We start from the raw sequence: 25641 nt of genomic DNA, 5'->3' as shown, positions 1-25641 counted from the left end.
CACTAACAGCTATTTACTTCACTACAGCTTGTATCCTGCAAATTTTTTCACCCTGCTTTTGTATTTTATTGGGGGTAGTGTCAGGTAACATTATTATAATTAAGCCATTTTCTAAATAGAAGGTGTTATTTGGCCAGAGCCAAGAGGAATTGCAATCAAGGCATAGCTGGTTGTGAACGCTAACTTGAAAACTGTAACTGAGCTGCCTGACATTTGAAAGATTGGGGAATTGTTTTTATTGTCATTTTGTTTCACAAGTACAATTTGATTTCTACAGGCTTTTTTATTCACCATATTTCGAACGTCTGCCACCATGTACCAAAGCAGACAGATAGTGGTGCCTGCAAAGAGAATCTTAGGCTGTCTGCCACTTGGAATGTGAAGACAGGCATAGTGGCTCTTTATTTCAAAAGGGTATCTGCCACTCTCTGAAGGTAACTCATGAACATCTGCAGGTTTGAGAATACAAAGAGAAAAATAAAAGGAAGGATAAGAGAGGGCAAGCTGGAGCAAGGAAACAAAAGAGTTTGGTAAATAACATTGTTTAAAAAATATCTAAGTAACTATTAAAGAGCTTAAGAACCATGTTGGATATCTGAATTTTTTTTTTTTTAATTCTTTAAGATGAAAGAGAATTCAGAACCTGGTGATTTTTACTAGACAGTTCATCACTTTCTGCTTGCGAATGACACATGCTAGGCAGTTAGCATTCAGGACTGGAAGGAGTGATTAGCTTGGGCTCACTACACTATCATACTACCTCACCCACGGCTGGAAAAACACCTATCAGTGACACAGCAGCAGCAGGCTTGTCATCTCACTGAGAAAGGGGGGCTGGTGCTGGCGGATAAGCGACAGAAAGTTTGATGTCTGGCCATTTGTCATTGGAAAAACTCCAACAGACAAAAGGAAGTGCAGCGGATGTGTAATACTGGGACAACTCAGGTGAAATAAATGATCGAAACTCCACCTGCATATTTTATATATGCATCTAGAGCAACAGGCCAGGCACTACACCACACGATGGACTTCTCTCCACCCCAGGTCCTCCAGATGTCTTCACGGCCATGATTTACTTCCACTGTCTCCTATCAGCCCGGTTTATAGTCTTGCTCTTTCCTTTCCCAAGATCCTCTCTAAGGCTATGACCCTACTTTAAGAGGCAAGAGAAATATTAGTCAACAAGTAGCTCTTCTCAGATTGACTATATGTACACATTGGAAAATTCCTGAGGCCAAGATGGGGTAGAAACAAGGGGTGGATATTGTTGGGAGACAAGTCTCCTTGGATCTCTCCCAACTTCACACATTTTTTGCACACAGAGGAAGCTTTTGTTCCAGACTATCTTCAAACAGCAAAGAGCCTTGAAAGATAGAGAGTTCCTCCTTGTGGAGGAAATGGCAGGTTTATTTACTGTCCTGTATTAAGAGAGGTAACATCTCCCCTGGGACAGAGGTTGGGTGGGTCTATGTGCAGCCTGCTGTGAAAGGTTTAGGTTCCTAATCTTGGGGGCTAATCTTAAGGGAAACCAACCCTGAATACTCGTTGGAAGGACTGACGCTCAAGCTGAAATGCCAGTATTTTGACATCTGATGCCAACAGCTGATCCATTGGAAAAGTACCTGATGCTGAGAAAGATTGAAGGCAGAAGGAGAACAGGGCATCAGAGGATGAGATGGCTGGATGGCATCACCGATGCAATGAACATGAACTTAGGCAAACTTTGCAAGATGGTGAGGGACAGGGAGGCCTGGCATGCTGCTGTCAGTGGGGTCACGAAGAGTCAGACACAGCTTTGTGACTGAACAACAATGAAATCTTGAGGTTCCTCAGTCATCACACAAACTCATTGCACATGCTGCATTTCTGGAACTTCTCCCTCACCTCTGTGAGAGGTGGGCAAAAAAGGGAACCAATGCCAACCTGAAGCTCATGCTGCTTCCAATGCCATGAATAATAAAGTTCTTTGTCTCTAAGACAGGAGTCTTGTATTTCCTGCTTGCATCCTGAAACTACAGCAGGCTGACTTGTTAGGCTGACTTGTTAGGCTACCAGTAGTGTGAAACTACAGATCCTTCACGGTCTGGACAATCACTTCTCTGTAGTTTTGTCTACTACTCAGTATCAACTTAGTCCCAAGAACACTTTGTTTTATCCCCTTTGTCTATGTACCTCTGATGTTTATACAAATCCTATTATGACACGATTGAAAGTCAATATTCAAATGAATGTCTTTTTCTCATGGCACTTTATGTTCCTAAGACAAAGTTCCATGCTTTAGTCATTTTTGTAACTTCAACTATTAGTATAAAATAGATGATTAATAAATGAATCAAGCTAGGGGATTTGAAACAGCCAACTTGAGTTCTTCAGATAATATCTATCTTCTTGGCGTAGTAAACTCTCCATCTGGTTCCTACTTATGCATGAAGTTGTGAGATATTTTTGTCAAATCATAGATTCAGCCATCATGACAACTGTTAGCATCAAGTACCCACAATTTCATTTGGTGGTGGCAAAACTATAAGAATGATCTACAACTGAGAGGCACAAAGAGGCTAGTGCAGTGAGTCTGCTTGTTGGAAAAGCACAGCAAAAAGTCCTGCTATAATTGAGTATTTCTCCAAATGTCTTTGCCTATATTCTAGGAAAAACAAAGTCTGTGAGTAAAATGTTCTTAACAGGAATAAGGCATCTTTTCTGAGATTCCAGTGTCCCAGCATACAGAAGGTAACAGTACCATAGTTTTCAAGACTAATTGTGATCCCTCCATTATTTTCCCCAGAAGAACAAACTCATTTCTTTACCTTCCCTGACCTCTTGATTCTCTACTTTTTTCTCCCTTTTTTTCTCTCCTCTTTTCCCCCCTCTTACCCCACTGATGGGTAGATCTGAATGACAGATGTGCAAGGAAGCAACAGTGGTTCCCAGTGTTCCCACCAATTATATACTGTGGTGGTGGTTTAGTCGTAAGTCATCTCCACTCTTGTGACCCCATGGACTGTAGCCTGACAGGCTCCTCTGTCCATGGGATTCTCCAGGCAAGAATAGTGGAGTGGGTTGCTATTTCCTTCTCCAGGGGATATTCCCAAACCAAGAATTGAACCCAGGTCTCCTGCACTGCAGGCAGATTCTTTACCAACTGAGCTATGAGGGAAGTCCCCCTGGTGTCATTTCCTAAAAGGGGACATTAGGTGAGAACAAATTTCCGTGAGAAAAGATTTATAGTTAGAGTGAAATAGGAACATTTTCTTTCTTCAATATCTTTTTTTTTTTAAGGGAAATAAAAATCTCCTCTATATAAGCATAGTTTGATCATAACTATAGTATTTGGCACAATTCAAAAACTCATTTTCCACCAAAGTGAAGAAATATATTTGAAACTGCTTTCCCAATCCTCTTACTCTCAATTCCCAAGAAAAAGCAAAAGGTATAAAATTTTGCAGATTCTACAATATCCTTTAGTTATAAGAAACTGGTATGTATAAGACAGATTTCTAGAGATGTAAATAAATTTTGCTAAAATGAAATCAAAGTTGCCCCAAAGTTTGTAATAGATATTGATAAAGATGAATGAAAGACATTGTCTTTATTTCTACCTTTGAAGATCATAATTATAATTAAATAACTTTACCCACATTACTGTATTTTAAGACCGATTAATTCACCTTTGTTGCTTCTTCTGTTCCTTACCCCTCACTGATAAGAGTCTGTGATTTAAAATAATTTGAGACACTGCTTTCTAATATGAAAGAAAAAAAAAGGAACAAATGGTATACTCTAATAACCTAAAGGCGAGTGTTTGACTTTCAACTCAGCCATTTACTAGTTTGCAGCAAGTCACTTTAGTTTAACTAACTTCAGTTTCCTTATCTGTAAAGTGTCAAATACACAGTGTCAACCTTAAGGGTTTTGTGGTGATTAAATAAAATAATATAAAAGGGTTTCCATACAACTTGTTACATGGCAAATATTCAAAATTAATACTAGTTACCATTTTTGTGAGACTTATGACGTGTCAGGCGCTATGCTGAACAATTTACTATTTAGTAGCTTATTTAATAAAGTATGTATTATTAAAAGTCCTGTTTTACTAATGAGGACATTGGCATCAGAGAAATTAAATAATTCACCCAAGGCCATAGAATTAGTCATTAACTGCACAAGGCTAGAAGCCCAGCCAGATTTTCTGACTCTGGGTCCAGGATTCTTTCCAATAAATATAAACAACCGGGAATAGATGTAAACTGGTTCCATTTCATGCTTCAATCTAGCCAAACAAACCGCCACTTGCTTTCCCACAAACATACCCCACAGGGTCACATCTTTACAAATTTCATGAATAGGTTTGATTGAGATAGTTTCTGATTCAGGAGCTGGGATTTGCTGATCTCTGAAGCCACCTTTGCTTTCTAGGGCAGAAGTTGAGATCAAGGGCACCTACTGTAATGGGAGATAACAACTATCCTTACATCTGAGTTCAGTAAACCATCAACCCCCCTCAAGAGGTTTAACTCTCTCCTCAGCTGTCTGTACTTGAATCTTAGGAACAGTCCACTGTAGACCTTCTTTTCCTGCTCCCAAACTTAGCGTGTTGAATCTTTTCCCCTTTCCAGTGACATTACTCCAAACATTTTTCAGGCTCCTTAAATACAAGTGGCTCTCTTCATAGTGGCCGTATGGCTGGTACAGATGCCATCCTAGTACCCTATGCCTTACTCAGCTCTATATTTTCATTCATGTTTGCATTAGGGTCTAAGCTCTAGTCTGATCTCCCCTATAATCAGGTTCATAGTTTCATATTTATATTCTTGTGTATATATTAAAAATTTGCCTAAGGATCTTTTGGTTTTCCCAAATGGCTCAGTGGTAAAGAATCCACCAGCCAATGCAGGAGATACAGGTTTGATCCCTGGGTCAGGAAGATCCGCTGGAGAAGGAAATGGCAACCCACTCCAGTATTCTTACAGGGGGAATCCCATGGAGCAGAGGAGCTCGGCAGGCTACAGTCCATGGGGTTGCAAGAGTCGAACATGACTCAGCAACTAAACAACAACAAAGGAATTTTTCTAGTAAAATAGTATATATTTCTTGGAAATTTTTCAAACAGTATAGATGTAAAGTGGAAGCCAACCTGCCTAATCTTACTCTACTTCTTGAAGGTGAATAGTACTAGTAATTTAGTGAGCATTATTCTAGCCTCTTCTGGGTATAACAGCTACCAGTGCATGCATGTTCAGTTGCTCAGTCATGCCCAACTGTGCGACCTCATGATTTGTAGCCCACCAGGCTCCTCCATCCCTGGGATTTCCCAGGCAAGAATAGTGGAGTGGGTTGCCATTTCCTTCTCCAACATATACCCACTTGCATATAAATATGTGTATGGTATATTATATAAATTTACATATATTTTACACATTGCATATGCAGCAAATATATACAAACTATATGTATATAATATGATTTCTTTATATAAATGAATAATAGGTAAATGGAATCATAGACTCTGCAGTTTGCTTTCTTCAATAAACAATATGTAATAGATACATTTCCATGTCAATACATATAGATACACCTCATGTGAACCGTGAACTTCCAGATGTTCCAGCTGGTTTTAGAAAAGGCAGAGGAACCAGAGATCAAATTGCCAACATCCGCTGGATCATCGAAAAAGCAAGAGAGTTCCAGAAAAACATCTATTTCTGCTTTATCGACTATGCCAAAGCCTTTGACTGTGTGGATCATAATAAACTGTGGAAAATTCTGAAAGAGATGGGAATACCAGACCACCTGACCTACCTCTTGAAGAACCTGTAGGCAAGTCAGGAAGCAACAGTTAGAACTGGACATGGAACAACAGACTGGTTCCAAATAGGAAAAGGAGTACATCAAGGCTATATATTGTCACCCTGCTTATTTAACTTATATGCAGAGTACATCATGAGAAATGCTGGACTGGAAGAAGCACAAGCTGGAATCAAGATTGCCATGAAAAATATCAATAACCTCAGATATGCAGATGACACCACCCTTATGGCAGAAAGTGAAGAACTAAGGAGCCTCTTGATGAAAGTGAAAGAGGAGAGTGAAAAAGTTGGCTTAAAGCTCAGCATTCAGAAAACCAAGATCATGGCATCTGGTCCCATCACTTCATGGCAAATAGATGGGGAAACAGCAGAAACAGTGGCTGACTTAATTTCCTGGGCTCCAAAATCACTGCAGATGGTGATTGCAGCCATGAAATTAAAAGATGCTTACTCCTTAGAAGGAATGTTGTGACCAACCTAGACAGCATATTAAAAAGCAGAGACATTAATTTGTCAACAAAGGTCCATCTAGTCAAGGCTATGGTTTTTCCAGTAGTCATGTATGGATGTGAGAGTTGGACTATAAGGAAAGCTGAGCGCCAAAGAATTGATGCTTTTGAACTGTGGTGTTGTAGAAGACTCTTGCGAGTCCCTTGGACTGCAAGGAGATCCAACCAGTCCATCCTAAAGGAGATCAGTCCTGGGTGTTCATTGGAAGGACTGATGCTGATGCTGAAACTCCAATACTTTGGCCACCTGATGCAAAGAGCTGACTCATTTGAAAAGACCTTGATGCTGGGAAAGATTTGAGGGCAGGAGAAGGGGACGACAAAGGATGAGATGGTTGGATGGCATCACCGACTCGATGGACATGGGACTGGGTGAACTTGGGGAGTTGGTGATGGACAGGGATGCCTGGCGTGCTGCAGTTCATGGAGTCACAAAGAGTCGGACATGACTGAGTGACTGAACTGAAGATAAGAAAGTCTTCCTAAGTGAACAATGCAAAGAAATAGAGGGAAACTATAGAATGGGAAAGACTAGAGGTCTCTTCAAGAAAATTAGAGATACCAAGGGAACATTTCATGTAAATATGGGAACAATAAAGGGCAGAAACAGTATGGAACTAATAGAAGCTGAAGATATTAAGAAGAGGTGGCAAGAATATACAGAAGAATTATACAAAAAAGATCTTCATGACCCAGATAACCATGATGGTGTGATCACTCACCTAGAGCCAGACATCTTTCAGTGCAAGGTTAAGTGGGCTTTAGGAAGCATCACTATGAACAAAGCTAGTGGAAGTGATGGAATTCCAGCTGACCTATTTCAAATCCTAAAAGATGATGCTGTGAAAGTGCTGTTCTCAATAGGCCAGCAAATTTGGAAAACTCAGCAGTGGCCACAGGACTGGAAAAGGTCAGTTTTCATTCCAATCCCAAAGAAGGGCAAGGCCAAACAATGTTCAAAGTACCGCACAGTTGCACCCATTTCATATGCTAGCAAAGTAATGCTCAAAATTCTCTAAGCTAGAATTCCAGAATGATCAAGCTGGACTTTGAAAAGTCAGAGGAACCAAAGATCAAATTGCCAACATTTGTTGGACCATAGAGAAAGCAAGAGAATTCCAGAAAACCATCTACTTCTGCTTCATTGACTACGCTAAAACCTTTGACTGTGTGGATCACAACAAACTGTGGGAAATTCTTCAAGAGATGGGAACACCAGACCACCTTACCGGCCTCCTGAGAAATCTGCATGCATGTCAACAACCAACAGTTAGAACTGGACATGGAAAAATAGACTGGTTCCAAATTGGGAAAGGGATATGCCAAGGCTGTATATTGTCACCCTGCTTATTTAACTTATATGCAGCGTACATAATGTGAAATGCCGGGCTGGACGAAGCACAAGCTGGAATCAAGATTGCAGGAAGAAATATCAATAACCTCAGATATGCAGATGATACCACCCTTAGTGCAGAAAGTAGAGAGGAACTAAAAAGCCTCTTGATGAGGTGAAAGATAAGAATGAAAATGCTGGCTTAATACTCAACATTCAAAAAACGAAGATCATGGCATCCATTCCCATCACTTCATGGCAAATAGATGGGTAACAATGGAAACAGGGAGAGACATTATTTTCTTAATGGCTCCAAAATCACTGCAGACGGTGACTAAAGCCATACAATTAAAAGATGCTTGCTCCATGGAAGAAAATTATGACAAATCTAGACAGCATATTAAAAAGCAGAGACATTACTTAGCTGACAAAGGTCCATATAGTCATGCTATGGTTTTTCCAGTAGTCATGTATGGATGTGAGAGTTGGACTATAAAGAAAGCTGAGCACCAAAGAATTGATGCTTTTGAACTGTGGTGTTGGATAAGACTCTTGGGAGTCGCTTGGACTGAAAGGAGGTCAAAGCACTCAATCCTAAAGGAAATCAACCCTCAATATTCATTGGAAAGACTGATGTTGAAACTGAAAGTCCAATACTTTGGCCACCTGATATGATGAACTGACTCATTAGAGAAGACCCTGATGGTGGGAAAGATTGAAAGCAGGAGAAGGGGATGACAGAGGACAAGACGGTTGGATGGCATCACTGACTCAATACACATGAGTTTGAGCAAGCTCCAGAAAATGGTGAAGGAGAGAAAAGCCTGGGACACCACTGTCCACGGTGTCACGAAGAACTGGACACAACTGACAGACTGAACAACAATACTCTACTATATTAGTGTACTGTATTTTAGCCAATTTCATACTGATGGACTCTCATATTCTTTCCAGTTTGGGAGGTATTATAACCAACAATGCAATAAATATCCTTGGAAATAAGTGTTTAAGTATTTTTATAGGATGCATTCCCAGAAGTGGAATTGCTGAGTCAAAGGGTATACACAGGTAAAATTTTGATAGATATTGTCAAATTGCCCTCTTCCTCATTGTATTTGAGAGTACTTATTTCCCAAAATATTCTCCAACATTGGATATAAACAACTTTTTTTTCTTTTTTTACAATATGATAGGCATAAAAATCCTTATTTCAATTTATAATTCATCAACCTTTAGTGAAATTCAATACTACAGTTTCAATTATACCCCCATGAAGGTCTATTAGAGTTGCATCTTAATTCAGTCTAGGTTTCCTGCTGATGTCCCTGATGACACATCACTACCACATTTCAGACAGACACTTTGTTCATCTACCATACGCATCACTTTATACAAGAACCTGAAGCCCAGAGAGGCTGGAGACATGTCAGCGCTCAAGCTGATACACAGTGAAATTGAAACTGAGGAGGGCCAATGCAGTTACATTCTTTCTTGTTACTAGTTACTGTCCTAAGCAGATACTAAATTCTTATTCATTTTAATGTCCGTCCATTGTGTCTGACATGCTCCAGTAAGTACTAGATGCTTTTTTATTAAATAAATTAATTGAAATAAAACAAGCTCTTTTGTTCTCTTACAGCAAAAAGATGTATCAGTAGATGTCCCTAGTGATTACAACATTGAAAGCAAAAAGATAACACTAGGCTTTTATTTATTTCCTATATTGTGATATGCAAATCATATTTGTGGTAATATGGAAAAATACAGATACACACAAAATATTTAACAGACAAAGATTATTCAACCAAGTGGGTAATTATCAATCATATTTTACTTTGTAGTTAAAAGCAAAGCTTTCAGAAAGAGAACTAGGGTCCAGCACCACAGAGAGTAGAAGGATATGGTTAAATTACTTACAGTAAGGATACATAAGAGACTAGGGTTCAATCCTGGGTTGGGCAGACCCCCTGAAGGACAGCATTGCAACCCATCCAGTATTCTTGCCTGGAGAATCCTCATGGACAGAAGAGCCTGGCAGGCTACTAAAGTGACTGAGCATGCATGCACATGCACACAAGAAATGAAAAGTGAAAGTGTTTGTCACTCAGTCATGTCCCACTCTTTGCAACCCCATGGACTATATAGCCCACCAGGTGCCGCTATCCATGGGATTTCCCAGGCAAGAATACTGGTTGCTATTTCCTCCTCCAGGGAATCTTCCCAACCTAGGGATCAAACTTGGGTCTCGCAATTTACAAGAAGATTCTTTAAGAATCTTTACAAAATGGTCAGCCTCAAATTTTTCCTGAAGGAAAAAAAAAGAACTAAAGTGGAAGGAATCTAGTCATGAGCACATGTAGGAAGCTGAGCTCTGGGAAGCAACGGGAATTGGACCTAGGAACCTCCTTCCTCTTCTCTTCTTGCACCCATGTAACCTAATAACCATACCATTCTCCACATCCCATAATGTTCCATCATCCCCACCACACACCCCTCATTCTAAGAGGACATCAATTAACTGTACTCATCTTTATTGCTGTAAAATTACCATAAACTTAGTGATTTAAAACAATACCCATTTATTACCTCATAACTCTTTAGGTTAGAAATCTAGGCAGAACATAGCTGGACCTGGGCTCCTTGCTCACTGTTTCACAAGGCTGAAATCAAGGTGTAGTTCATTCACACTGTTGGAAGGATTCAGTTCCTTGTTTTTGTAGGACATAGACCACATTTTCTTGCTAGCTGTTGACTCTAAGCTCCCAGAGGCTGCCCTCAGGTTATAGTAATATATGGTAATACCTCATATGGCCATATCACAGTATGGCAGCTCACTTCAAAGCCAACAGAAGCATCTCCCTCCAGTCTGCTGTGACAGTAATATATGTGACATAAGGTAACCATGTGAGTGACCATCACCTTTGTTGTGTCATGTAATTTAATGAAGGGAGCTACTGCTCCATCAGAGTCACAATTTCCACCCACACTCAAGAGGAGTTGATTATTCAAGCCATGAACTCTAGGAATCTTAGGAACCATCTCAGAATTCTGCCTGCCACATAAATACAGCAGAGAGAAGCCCAAAGTGACCCTGATGAAATACTAACAACTAGCAGGTATGACAAAAGATGCTAAGCCCCATTAACAGCCTAGAAAATGGGAGTAACAACCATGAGACTGCAACCAGGAAATGTTTTAAACAAGGAAAGAATATATTCTGAAGAGATTTAACAGATTTTGTTGATTTGAAAATGATCATCTATGGTATATCTTAAGACATAAGTAGTTGAGATTTCTGAGTTTTCAAAACATCAATTAATGGTATTATATAAATAATAAATCAGTATTTTCTTACTTAAAAATAATTCAATATAATCAAAATACTAAAAACCAATAACATAATCACAAAACATTACCTGGACTTGGAGAAATAAATCACTATCAATCTTTAAATTATACTTCTATAAAACTGCTACCTAAATATTAAGTTTATTCATTTCCTAAATACATAGGCTTTTTTCACATGCATGAAAACTCTGCCTTATTTCTTAGTCAGCCCATGTTCTTTTACAACTGATAATACAGCATTTCTTATTTTTTGTACTCTTTCATATTCCAGTAAATCTGTATTCTCATTTTCCTTTATTTGGTTTTTAATGAAGTCAGTCAGTCCTTCCCCTTTCCAGTTAATTTTTTAAATAGAATTTCACTGATGCTGAAACACCCACTGCCTGCTGTTACCTACAAGCAAACTCCTTATCACCCATGGGAAATGAATTGAATATTTCAAGCAAATAAACACAAACGGTTGTGACTCTGAATTACTAATTCATTAGCTTGGCTATATCCTTGGTTAGGCTGAGTTGAGCTTAGTGATTTAAACCTGTTGCCCAGGAGAACTGAAATATAATGATGATTCTATCAGATAAGCATAAGAGCTGCTAAAGATTGTTTCTTTATTTTCTTTTCCTCAAATTACATCGAATCATGGGAACTAAAAACATTCATTATTTAATTTTGCAAATTTTATTTTAAATTTTTTATTACTGAAGTTTCAAACATGACCACAAGTTGTGGCAACAGTACTATAAACAAAATGTGCCCATTTCACCACCTATTATGATTTCAACAACATATTAACACATGACAAGCTTGTTCTACTATACCTTTACCCACTCCTTCCTCAATTATTTTTAAGTAAATCCCACATATCATATCACTGAGATATTGCAGCATGTACCTCTAAAACAGGAGACTCCTTCTAGAAAGAGGAAAATATAATCACATGTAATGAATTATTACTTAAGATCATCAAACATCCAGACTATGTTCACATATACTTGACTGTCTTATAAATTTTAAAAACAGATGAATCCTTAAATCAAGATTCAGAAGGTCCACACATTGAGATAGCTGGTATGTCTTTTAAAACCTTCTTGCTTTTATTTCTTGCATTTGTTCTTGTTAAAGATACTTGATCCTTTATCCTGCAGAGTTTTCTAAAATATATCATGCTAACTGCATACCAGTGATGTCATTTATTGAGTTCCTTTGTCCTCTATATTTCCTATAAATTGGTAGGTAAATCAAGATGCTTGATCAGATTCAGATTTTTTTTTTTTCTGGGAAGATATCTTGTGGATAATATTGCATACTTCTACCAAGATAAGTTACACATGTTGTCTTTCTTTTAGATGTTATCAACTACTGATGATTATTCCTTAGACCAGTTAATCTATTAGTGGGGTGGCAAAATAGTGATATTTGTCTTTCTTCTCCATTTATTAGCTAGAATCCTTTTATAAGGGAAATGTTCCTTCACTAATCACTTTGGTACAGTTATATAAAATGAGGACAAATACTTGATTCTTTCTCTTTAGATTTCAAAAAATGTCATCGATGAGTTATTTTTAATACCATTATAAACCCATGAAACTAAGCATATTTGATGTATCCACCATAGTTTTTGTCTTAATTGATGATACAATTATTTCATTTTTGACCAGTAGAAGATTATTCAGGTTGCCTTATGAAGTCCTTTGATATGACCCAAAACTCTCTATTACCTTTCTTTCCAATACTATAGAATATTTCAGGCTCACGTTGTACATTTCTTTTTGTCCCATATCTAAAATGAGCCATATCTCCAAAACAAAACATAAGTTCATTTTAATGTAAGTGATGAAGTCCATAATCTGGATACCAGAAAAGCAGTCTTTGCTGTTGGATGCTCATTGCTTTTAGATATTCTCAGTGTATAGAGGTAGGAAAAAAAAATTAAAGATAAAATATATCACTGGTGCATATTGATAATTACAACTCAGATTAGAATTTATAGAGTTATGTGAGTTCTTTGTTTACTTGTTTTGGATAAAAGCATTCAGTTCAGTCGCTCAGTCATATCCAACTCTTTGTGACCCCATGGTATGCACCACGCCAGGCATCCCTGTCCATCACCAACTCCTGGAGCATGCTCTAACTCACATCCATCGAGTTGGTGATGCCATGTAACTATCTCATCCTCTGTTATCCCCTTCTCCTCCTGCCTTCAATCTTTCCCAGCATCAGGGTCTTATCCCACAAGTCAGTTCTTTGCATCAGGTGGTCAAAGTATTGGAGTTTCAGCTTCAGCATCAGTCTTTACAATGAATGTTGAGGGTTAATTTCCTTTAGGATTGACTGCTTTGATCTCCTTGCGGTCCAAGTGACTCTCAAGAGTCTTCTCCAACACCACAGTTCAAAAGCATCAGTTATTTGGCAATTATTGAGATTTAATTCACAGATCATAAAATTCACCCTCTTAAAGTACACAGTGTTTTTGGTATATTCACAGATTTCTGCAACCATCACCACAATCAGTTTCAGAACATTTCCGTCACCACCCTAATGGCAGAAAGTGAAGAGGAATTAAAGAGCCTTTCATGACGGTGAAAAAGGAGAGTGAAAACGCTGGCTTAAAACTCAATATTAAAAAAAACTAGGATCATGGCATCTGTTCCCACCACTTCATGGCAAATAGAAGGGAAAACATAGAAACAGTGACAGACTTTATTTTCTTGGGCTCCAAAATCACTGTGAATGGTGACTGTAGCCATGAAATTAAAAAGACATTTCTACTTGGAAGGAAAGCTATGACAAACTTAGACAGCATATTAAAAAGTAGAAAAGCTATGACAAACCTAGACAGCATATTAAAAAGCAGAGACATCACTTTGCCAAAAAAGGGTCATATAGTCAAAGCTATAAAGTCTTCCCAGTAGTCATGTATGGATGTGAGAGTTGGACCATAAGATTGAATGCCAAAAAATTGATGCTTTCGATTTTTGGAGAAGACTCTTGAGAGTGCCTTGGACAGCAAGGAGATCAAACCAGTCCATCCTAAAGGAGATCAGTCCTGAATATTCATTGGAAGGACTGATGCTGAAGGTGAAGCTCCAATACTTTGGCCACCTGATGCAAAGAGCCGACTCACTGGAAAAGACCCTGATGCTGGAAAAGAAGGCAGGAAAAGAAAGAAATGACAGAGGATGAGATGGTGGGATGGCATCACTGACTCAATGGACATGAGTTTGAGCAAACTCCAGGAGATGGTGAAGGACAGGGAAGCCTGCCATGCTGCAGTTCATGGGGTGGCAAAGAGTTGGACATGACTTGGCGACTGAACAACCTGTCAGCTATTATCCCCCCAAGTCTCCACATTCTTCTTCCTCCCACTAACCCTAAAAACAAGCACTAACCTTAAACACAAGCACTAACCCTAAATACAAGCACTAACCTACTTTACGTCTCTACACATTTGTCTATTCTGGACATTTCATATAAACGGGGTCATATATTGATAATATATGATCTTTTGTGAATGTGTTCCATTACTTAGTGTTACGTTTTTAAAGTTCATCCATGTTGTAGCAGATATCAGTACTTCATTCCCTTTTATGGCTGAATAATATTCCATTGTATGAATAGACCACATTTTATTTGTTTATTCTTTCATCAGCTGATGAATATTTGGCTTATTTTCACTCCTTGCCTATCATGAGCAATGCTGCTATGAATATTAATATACAACTTTTTATGTTAACATTTTAAAATATTTCTCTAGAAGTACAATTGCTAGATCAAATGGTAAATCCATGTTCAACTCTTTGAAGCACTATCAGATAGTTTTCCATGTGACTACATCAAATCACATTCTGCCAGGAGTGTATGATACTATGATTTCTCCACATCTTTGACAACATTTATTATTATCTGATTTTTGGTTATAGCCATTATGCATGTGAAATGGTCTCTCATTCTAATCTGGGTTTGTATTGCCCTGATGGCTAATGATGTTGAGCATCTTTTCATGTGCCTGTTAACAATTTGTATATCTTCTCTAGATAAAATTCTATTCATATACTTTGAACATTTTTTCTAAGTTGTGTTATCTTTTTAACTGAGTTGTTCAAGTTCTTTGTATATTTTAGATATAAGCTCCTTATCAAATATATGATTTGTGATTCTTTTCTCCCAGTCTGTGGACTGTTCACAATCTGACCCTAACCTACACTACCAACTTTATCTCTTGCCTCTGACTCTGATGAACTCTATAGTCTAACCATGGCTTACTTCCTGGCCTTCTATGTAGAGTCCTGAAATTCTAATTGAAGATTCTTCTCTTCCTCATAAACTCTAACTAAACTTCCAGATGAATGAAGTCTTCTCCAGACGACCTGAAGAAGATGATGATCTAATTATCTTTTCATATATGCATCTCCTATAACATCTAACTTGATTGATCTAATACCTAATTTGGTTGACACAAGTAAAATTGAGTTAATTATGAGATAACCTGTATGCTATTGACCTACTGACTCTCAGGACAACAGAAGTTCAGAGAGAGATCAAATAAATGTGGTCTGTGGAAGTCAGAGAAAATATCTTCCTGGAAGATATATAACTTGAGCTAGAATCTTATATAAATAAGAAGGTACCTTTTTAGAAACATATCTACATATTCCAATGGCTAGCAATATTCCTCTCCCTGCCAATTTCATTCAGAGTTTAAACCTGTTTCCTAAAGTACAGCCTGAGGGAGAATAAGTACAGCTCTTTCACAGCCTTTATATATGACAATGCTTATTAAATTTCTTACAACCAATGTTTTTTACTCCAGGCTTCATTTCACCTCTTCGGTTATCTCTCATGTTCTTAAAAGAACCTACTAGGATCTTCCTTAGACTGATCCTACAACACTTACCTATCCCAGAAAATTTGGATTATGATTAGATTTATTTAAGAATTGAAACAGCCACCTAACTAAATATTGCCCATTTATAAATGGGAGATAGCATGATATAATAGAGCAGATCTGTTAGCCTTTACAGAAGCTTATTTTTTTCCAATTTCCCTTTTTAAAATAACTGTTGTTCATTAAGCCTTACCCCCAAACTATGATTCTGCATTTACATTTGCAAGATCTTTCAGGATCTTGATGTATAATTTTTATGACTCTGAAAAAATATACTAGTTTATAGCATCTAAGTGCTCTCCCACATTTGATCTTGCTTAAATTTCAAATATTCCTTAACCATGCTTGTTCTGCTATCTCCAGTTGGAAGTTCATTTCTTCAGAGTCAAAAAGGGGGAAAAAAACCCTGCATTTGGTAAGAGTTCAAAAAGTATTGAAGAGGCTCCCGAAGAGATCCTCTAACTGAGAACTGAAAAACTGAGTTTTTTTGGTTGGTTTTTTTTTTTTTCTCCTTTAGTTCAGTTACATTGTGTTTGTGACTTCAGGTAAAATTCACAATCAATACTGACTCCACTTCCTCATCTGTATAAAGAAGCAAGACTAAGCAATTATTGGAACTTTTCTCCATGTATGTCTTCAGTCATTACTTTGCTGACAAAGATCTGTCTAGTCAAAGCTATGGTTTTTCCAGTAGTCATGTACGGACGTGAGAGTTGGACCATAAAGAAAGCTGAGCATCGAAGAATTGGTGCTTTTGAACTGTGGTACTGGAGAAGGCTATTGAGAAGCCGTTGGACCACAAGGAGATCAAATCAGTGAATCGTAAAGGAACTCAATCCTGAATATTCACTGGAAGGATTGATGCTGAAGCTGAAGCTCCAAAACTTTGGCCACCTGATGCAAAGAACTGCATTATTGGAAAAGACTTTGATGGTGGGAAAGATTGAAGGTAGGAGAAAGAGATGACAGAGGATGAGATGGTTGGATGGCATCACTGACTCAATGGACAAGAGTTTGAGCAAGCCCCAGGAATTGGTGATGGACAGGGAAGCCTGGAGTGTTGCAGTCCATGGGGTAGCAAAAAGCCAGACATGACTGAGTGACTGAACTGAACTGATGTCTTCAGTAAGTGTACTTTCCATTGTCCAGTTGAGTTACAAATCTTTTAATATTCAAGAGGCTCCATGCCAGCATCTTCCTTGATAAGGTCAATTTTCTCCTACCCTGAGGTTTTTTAACCCATGTAATTGCTAGACAATCTACAGAATTTTCATAAAGCCTAAGAATCAGCCATTTTCCTCACTCATATATGGCCACCTGCCTAGAAATCTCACAGTCTTTTGCAAGAAGCCCTGTAGGAGTGCTGACTTTGAGCCCCACCATTATTGCATACCTTTGTCATTAAAATCCAAACAACTTGGGCAGTGTGAAAGAGGCAATAACTTCTATGTGAGGACAGTCACCAGAGAGGCCCAGAAGTCAAAGACAAGACTCTGTAGTTCTCATAACTGCAGTGCAGTGGCAATTCTTAGTTGCTCAGTTGTGTCTGACTCTGTGACCCCATGGGCTGAAGGCCACTACACTCCCCTGTCCATGGAATTCTCCAGGAAAGGATTCAGGAGCAGGTTGCCATTTCCTACTCTAGGGGATCCTGTCAACCCAGAGATCAAACCGACATCTCTGTGTCTCCTGCATCAGCAGGCAGATTCTTTACAACTAGCACCACTTGTGAAGTCCCAGAGCCACAATATAACTAACATGCAACTACTATATAACTAACCTATGCTAAACAGCACCTGATTAAAATGTACAATTTGATGTTTTGACTTAAATACACACCTGAAAGAGCCATCACCACAATTACAACAAGGACCATAGCTATCATTATTAAAAATTTTTTCCATCCCTTTTAAACTACCTCACCCCTTCCTCATGTACCCCTCTGCTGTTTTAGATATTTAAAAGATATGGCCTCTTTTGGGAATGGGACCTAGAAATTCTGCTTTTAACTGGCTCCCAAAGAGATCCTCTAAATACCAAGGTCTAAAAACCTTTGCCTTGGGGAAGGAACTTCACATTTTTTAAAATATATTCAATTTGGGACTTCCATCCATGAATGAATATCTTTTTTTCCTCTAGATTATTTTTTGATGTTTTTTAAAGTCTTTTTTTTTCCATTGCTTATAATATATGCTCAATTTCAACTATTCCATCATTCTCCTTTATTTTTTAAAATTTCAAGCCAAAGTAGTTATACAGTCATAATTACTATAAATATACAGAACTGTGACATAGAGTTCTAAGAGAAGATGGGTGACAATTCAAATCTCTGAACTTTACAAAGTTCTGAGTAAAACTATAAAAGGCTTATACTTCATCACATAGAAATTTTCAAACACTACCATATATACGAAGTTTCCAAAAATGTATAATATACATTTTCAGGAGACATGATTCACCTCACAGTCCTAGATAATTAATTTAGAAAGCTATTTTTTGAAAAGTGTTCATCATGATTTCATAAGTCAAAATTTCAAATTATTTGGACTTTACTGAACATATGTAGTCATCCAGTTCAGTATGTGAACCAAGAACTTCCAGATGTACAAGCTGGATTTAGAAAAGGCAGAGGAACCAGAGATCAAATTGCCAACATCTGTTGGATCACAGAAAAAGCAAGAGAATTCCAGAAAAATATCTACTTCTGCTTCATTGACTATGTCAGAGCCTCTGACTGTGTACATCACAACAAACTGTAGAAAATTCTTAAAGAAATGGTAATTCCAGAGCACCTTACTTTCCCCCTGGGAAACCTGCATGCAGGTCAAGAAACAACAGTTAGAACCAGACATGGAACAACAGACTGGTTACAAATTGGGAAAGGAGTACGCCAAGGCTGTATATTTTCACTCTGCTTATTTAACTTACAAGCAGAGTACATCATGTGACATGCCAGGCTGAATGAGGCACAACCTGGAATCAAGACTGCAGGGAGAAATATCAATTAACTCAGATAATGCAGATGACACCACCCTAATGGCACAAAGTGAAGAAGAACTAAAGAGCCTCTTGATGAAAATGAAATGCTGCTGCTGCTGCTGCTAAGTCACTTCAGTTGTGTCTGACTCTGTGCGACCCCATAGACGGCAGCCCACCAGGCTCCCCCATCCCTGGGATTCTCCAGGCAAGAACACTGGAGTGGGTTGCCATTTCCTCCTCCAGCACATGAAAGTGAAAAGTGAAAGTGAAGTCGCTCAGTTGTGTCCAAGTCTTAGCAACCTCATGGACTGCAGCCTACCAGGCTCCTTTGTCCATGGGATTTTCCAGGCAAGAGTACTGGAGTGGGGTGCCATTGCCTTCTCCAGATGAAAGTGAAATAGGAGAGAGAGAAAGATGGCTTAAAACTCAACATTCAAAAAATGAAGATCTGGCATCCAGTCCCATCACATCATGGCAAATAGACGGAGAAACAATGGAAACAGTGAGAGACTTTATTCTCTTGGGCTCCAAAATCACTGCGGATAGTGACTGCAGCCATGAAATTAAAGGACACTTGCTCCTTGGAAGAAAAGCAAAGACAAATCCAGACAGCATATTAAAAAGCAGAGACATTATTTTACCAACAAAGGTCTGTCTAGTCAAAGCTATGGTTTTTCCGATAGTCATGTACAGATGTGAGACCTGGACAATAAAAAAGGCTGAACACTGAGGAACTAATGCTTTCTAACTGTGGTGCTGGAGAAGACTCTTGAGAGTTCCTTGGACTGCAAGGAGGTCAAACCAGTCAATCCTAAAGGAAATCAAACCTGAATATTCATTGGAAGGACTGATGTTGAACCTGAAGCTCCAATACTTTGGCTACCTGATACAAAGAGCTGACTCACTCGAAAAGATCCTGATGCTGGGAAAGATTGATGGCAGGAGGAGAAGGGGACAACAGAGGATGAGATGGTTGGATGGCATCACCGACTCAATGGACATGAGTTTAAGCAAACTCCGGGGGATGATGAAGGACAGGGAAGCCTGGCGTGCTGCAGTCCATAGGGTTGCAAACAGTTGGATATGAGTGAGTGACAGAACAACAAAGTTCAAATAGGGTTTCTTCTCAATGGGAATTTATATAAGGCATGAAATGTGATTACCAAAAACATTAAATAATTTATACTAGCGATATTAACATTGTTGACATTTTCTTTACACTGTTCTTCAAAATGTTTTAAAAGGATTCAGATAAAAGTACAGTATTTGGAAGGTCCACTAAATGTGTTTATGACTTACTGTTACAATAAAAGCAAACTGAAATCCCATCTCCATAATTAATGCTTTGAGGTCTTATTTATTCTTTTGATCATTACAACTCCAGGCAAAATTTAGAAAACATAAAAAGCCCTTACATTTCAAATAGAAGCATTATTATTTTACTTCAGAGTAAAAGAAAGCACCATGAGTCATTGCCATCAAATGGAAGAAAGGCCTTATGGTAAATGATGCCTCTTTTTATTGCTGGTGTAAAAGTCGTAGCTCTGAGAGTAACCTAGGAGGCAGCGCAAGTGATTTTCTGTAAAACGAAATAAAACCAAATGATCAATGTGGAGACTAGAGTGTAACCTAGACTCAGAATTAAGCAGGAATTTTCATATCCTAGTTTTTATTACCAGGCTGCAAAAAGATGTTAAAATTATATGGGGTAAGTAGGAATGAGGATATAACTAAAGAGTTTTGGCTTGGTTTTCTCCTTCTCAAGGAAATGAGACAACCTCTCAAAGATATCTGTTTCATTCTTTGATTATACATCTAAAATACTTTTCTGAATTGTATAGGTTTATTCAATCTCTGTAAGAATAAAGCACTCTGTAAGGTATTTCCGTGATTTCTGGAAGGGTTAAACTGAGGATGGCAAGATCCTTGATCACAGTGTTTTGACTTTTTTTTTTTATCCAACTGACTTCAAGTAACACCAAGACATCTCAACAGCATTTCATTTTTAAAAGTTAATACATTAAAATTTTTGTTGGAAAGATTTAATCATCATTCATTCAACAAAAATGTTTTATAGGTTCACTCTGCCCATCTATAGATGCTGGAAGATTTAAATCTCCCACTTATTGTTTTCACTAAGCTAGTCTATCCAATATTGCTCTAAAAAAGGATAGCACAAGTCCTTATTATTTACCTCTCATTCAACAAGTGCCTCTTCCATGAAGCTTTCCCTGATCATCTCAACTAGAAATCATGCTTCTCATCTCTCTACTCTATGGTCATATATCAATCTTGTCCTTTACTTCATTTAGTTTCATATCTTTCCATGTAGGTCATAAGCTCCTAGACAGGAGGGGTCCTGATTCTACACTGTTATTCATTCATTCATTTATTCAGCAGGAATGATACTGAGCCAGGCATTATGTGAAATTTAAAGATAAATAAGATACAGGTACCATCCTCAATTTGATGTTAGTTCTACTGGTGAAATAAGACATGTATACAATTACCACGACATAAAAATGTGTTGAGTTGAAGGCTTTTCAAGGAGCCTGAATGGCTACAGTCCAAAGCATCACAAAGAGTAGGACACAACTGAACAACTCAACACACCTGGCCCCTGCTTCTTTATATACCTCACATAATTTAACATGATGTTATGGCCAAAGTAGGGACTAAATAAATTGGTGTTGGATGCATGTTTGCTGAGAGCACTTTTTAAGATTTCACTGTTAGGCCCATCAGATTTCCCTTTTGGTTCACGCATTTCATAAAGCCACCCACTGTGACACTTTTTTACATTTGTATTTTCAGATTCTGGTGGCTCATAACGAATATAAGGAGACAGAAATCTGAACAAAAATGTGTGGTGGCAATGACTAGTGAGAAAAGCATTGACCTTTGAGTCAGGGAAGCTGCTCTGGACTTTGGTTCCTCCTTTTCCTCCTTGTGTGAATTGAATCTTAACCTCTGACTCCAGCTCTCAGTCTCCTTATTTGTAAAACAAGAATAACAATCGTCACCCAAGGATGCTGTTGTGAGGCACAAACAAAAGCATGCACTGAACGCACTTGGAAAAGTCGAAGACATTTTCCAAATGACATTGTGAGCTCAGAGGGCTTACGGCCAGTAGAGAGGAGCATGCAGTCAAGCCAGTGAGAACCTTCCTTGCTGCTGTGGATTGTCAGGCTGACTTGCCACTGACACCTTATCAATTTAGAAAAGTCACACTTGTTGTGGAATTTCAGCCTTTCCAGCCACAACCTGAAAATATGCCTTATGCAGATAGAAGCTCAGTGGGATGCAGCATTTGATGATTCTGATGACAGTTGTAAAATCTTCAGAAATCTTTATAATAAAGGTAATAGGTAAATATAGCCTTGCTAGTCACACATTTCAATTACAATTTTTTTTTTTAACATGTGAGGCAGTGTGCAAAATGCTCTAAAGATGAATGCATTCTCAGCATGGTATGTGAAGAGAAATATCAACTTCCATCAGAAGATACCACATGACTGCACCACAGTATAGACTGGATTCTGGAGTCTGAAGACCTAGATTCAAGTCTAGCCACTTAAACTAAATGAATCTAGTATCTGGATTCTCATCCTCATTTAAAAAAAAAAAAAAAAAAAGGGACCAGTGTTGGCCTCTGCCACACAGGTTGTTATGCGGATTGGATCTATTAATTTAACAGAGCATATCCAGACTGGCCAATTAGTACTTTTTTCATCTTTATCACCTAATAGCAAGTTACTTTGAGTCAAACTACTCAGGGGCTTCCCTGGAGGTTCAGCAGTAAAGAATTCACCTGCCATTGCAGGAGATGTGGGTCTGATCCCTAGGTCACGACTAGAGAGGGAAATGGCAACCCACTCCAGTACTCTTGCCTGGGAAATACCATGGACAGAGGAGCCTGGGAGGCTATAGTCCATGGGATCCAAAGAACTGGGCACAACTTAGCAACGAAACAACAACAACAAACTATTTAACCCTACCAGACCTCAATTTCCTTATCTGTAAAATGGGGATAATAATAAAGTTTTGTCACTGTACTGTTATATTAAACTAAATGGTGTACAATCTGGAAAATAGCACAGATGTTTTCATTTCTATTATCACCTCATCCTCTTTCTCTTCTGCCACTTCACTCTTCATACTAACCACAGTAAACTACCAGGATATGCTCTCTGGAAGGAAATTCTGGAATAAATTAAAATTCCAAGAAAACTGCATTTTTATCACAAGAAGTTATCTCCCTTGGGCTATGTGTGTTTCACATCAACAGCAAACCCAGAGCCATCTAACTTGACAGGACAATGCCGTGTGGATTAGTGTCAGCAAACCTTGAGATGCAGTTGGCCCTCTTCCGCTGATTCACTGGACAGCAAAGAACAGCATTCCCAGATGTTCAACCATGCAACACCCACCAGGCCTAAAAAAGATTACAAGGGGGATCAATATGAGTTCCTTTCTCATAACAGTAATAAGGAGCAAGGGAGTAGACTGGCATCCTGTTGAAGTGAATAGGTGTTATGGGAAGAACTGAAATAATTAAATCGTTCTTTGCTCATAGCTCTGAAGGTCTGGGCTCACTGACATGTACTTTAACACTGTTTCCTCCTCAGCTGTGTATATACATCAGACACTTCTAAGTTAAGAAGATTTAAGACATTATGAAGTGTTACTTCCTAAAGAAAAGCCACACTATTTATTCCTCATCTAATCAATACCAGTATCCAGACCAAAGGAATCACATACACACACAGCCCAAGTTGTCTGTGCTTAATAGTTCACATACAACTCCTTGAATTCGATGAATGTAGGCATTAGTACCAGGCTATAAGAGGGAATGCTCTTATAAGAACAGAATTTACTCAAACATCAGTTTGAATGATGTTTTCATTTTTTATTCTGGTTGAATGAGGTACTACAAACAGTCAATATTGGTAGATTGAAGTAACGTGGGCATCTACAGTGCATACTAGCTGCCTTTTTCTAAGACATGAACATACTTCACACACACACACACACACACACACACGGAATCATAAGCTGCAGACTCAGTGGTAAATTATTGTAATCATTTTTAGAATATTCTAGGTTAAATCATTTAAAAGCTTATTTTTCAGGTTCTAATTGTATAAATTATCTTTTAATATTAATACACCCATAAGAATAATATCTGTAGCAGCACTACTTAACTGTAAACTGTGTTACTGATGTTAGTTATTATATCTCTTAACCAAACCCTAAGACAATGAGGTCAGTGATATTTACATAATATTCAGCAGTCCACACAGTAGGCTTCTTTTAAGGTTCAACTTCAAACCTTTTTCCTCCTAGACTTAACTCATATGCCTCCTTTCAATTAAAATCTTTCTTCCTACCTTCTCACTAAATTTTCTTACTACCTCTGTTATAACATTTATCATAGCTTATTGATGTCATATTTATTTATACATATATAGAGATCTCTTCAAGAAAACTGGAGATACCAAGGGAACATTTCATGCAAGATGGACATACAAAGGACAGAAACCCTAAGGACCTAACAGAAGCAGAATAAATTAAGAAAAGGTGGAAACAATACGCAGAAGAACTGTACAAAAAAGATCTTAAGGATAAACATTAGAGCTAGACATTCTGGAGTGTGAAGTCGTGGCCTTAGGAAGCATTGCTAAAAACAAAGCTAGTGGAGATGATAGAGTTTCAGCTGAGCTATCTCAAATCCTAAAAGATGATGCTGTAAAAGTGCTGCACTCAATATATCAGCAAATTTGGAAAACTACAGTGGTCACAGAACTGGAAAAGGTCAGTTTTCATTCCAACTTCAAAGAAAGGCAATGCCAAAGAATGTTCAAACTACCATATAATTGCATTAATTTTACAGACTAGCAAGGTAATGCTCAAAATAACCTTAAGCTAGGCTTCAACAGTATGTGAACCAAGAACTTTCAGATGTACATGCTGGATTTTGAAAAGGCAGAGGAACCAGAGATCAAATTGCCAACATTCATTGGATTAAAGAGAAAGCAAGGAAATTCCAGAAAAAAACGTCTATTTCTGCCTCATTGACTATGCTAAAACATTGGACTGTGTGGATAACAAGAAACTGTGGAAAATGCTTAAAGAGGTGGGAACGCCAAACCACCTTACCTGCTTCCTGATAAACCTGTATGCAGGTCAAGAAGCAGCTGCTTGAACCAGACATGGAACAATGGACTGATTCCAAATTGGGAAAGGAGTATGTCAAGGATGTATATTGTCACCTTGTTTATTTAACTTATATGCAGAATACATCATGTGAAATGCAGGGCTGGATGAAGCTCAAGTGAGAATCAAGATTGCTGGAAGAAATATCAATAAATTCAGATATGCAGATGATACCACCCTAATGGCCGAAAGCAAAGAGAAACTAAAGAGCCTCTTGATGAAGGTGAAAGAGAAGAGTGAAAAAGCTGGCTTAAAACTTGATATTCGAAAAGCTAAGATCACAGCATCTGGTCCCATCACTTCAGAGCAAATAGATGGGGGGAAGAAATGGAAACAGTGATAGGCTTTATTTTCTTGGGCTCCAAAATCACTGCAGATGGTGACTGCAGCCATGAAACTGAAAGACACTTGCTTCTTGGAAGAAAAGCTATGACAAACCTAGACAGCATATTAAAAAGCAGAGACATCACTTTACCAACAAAGGTCCATCTAATCAAAGCTATGGTTTTTCCAGTAGTCATGTATGGATGTGAGAGTTGGACCATAAAGAAGGCTGAGTGCCAA

Source organism: Cervus canadensis, chromosome 14 (genome assembly GCF_019320065.1).
Source record: "Cervus canadensis isolate Bull #8, Minnesota chromosome 14, ASM1932006v1, whole genome shotgun sequence".
Taxonomy (NCBI): domain Eukaryota; kingdom Metazoa; phylum Chordata; class Mammalia; order Artiodactyla; family Cervidae; genus Cervus; species Cervus canadensis.
This window is presented reverse-complemented; position numbering follows the sequence as displayed.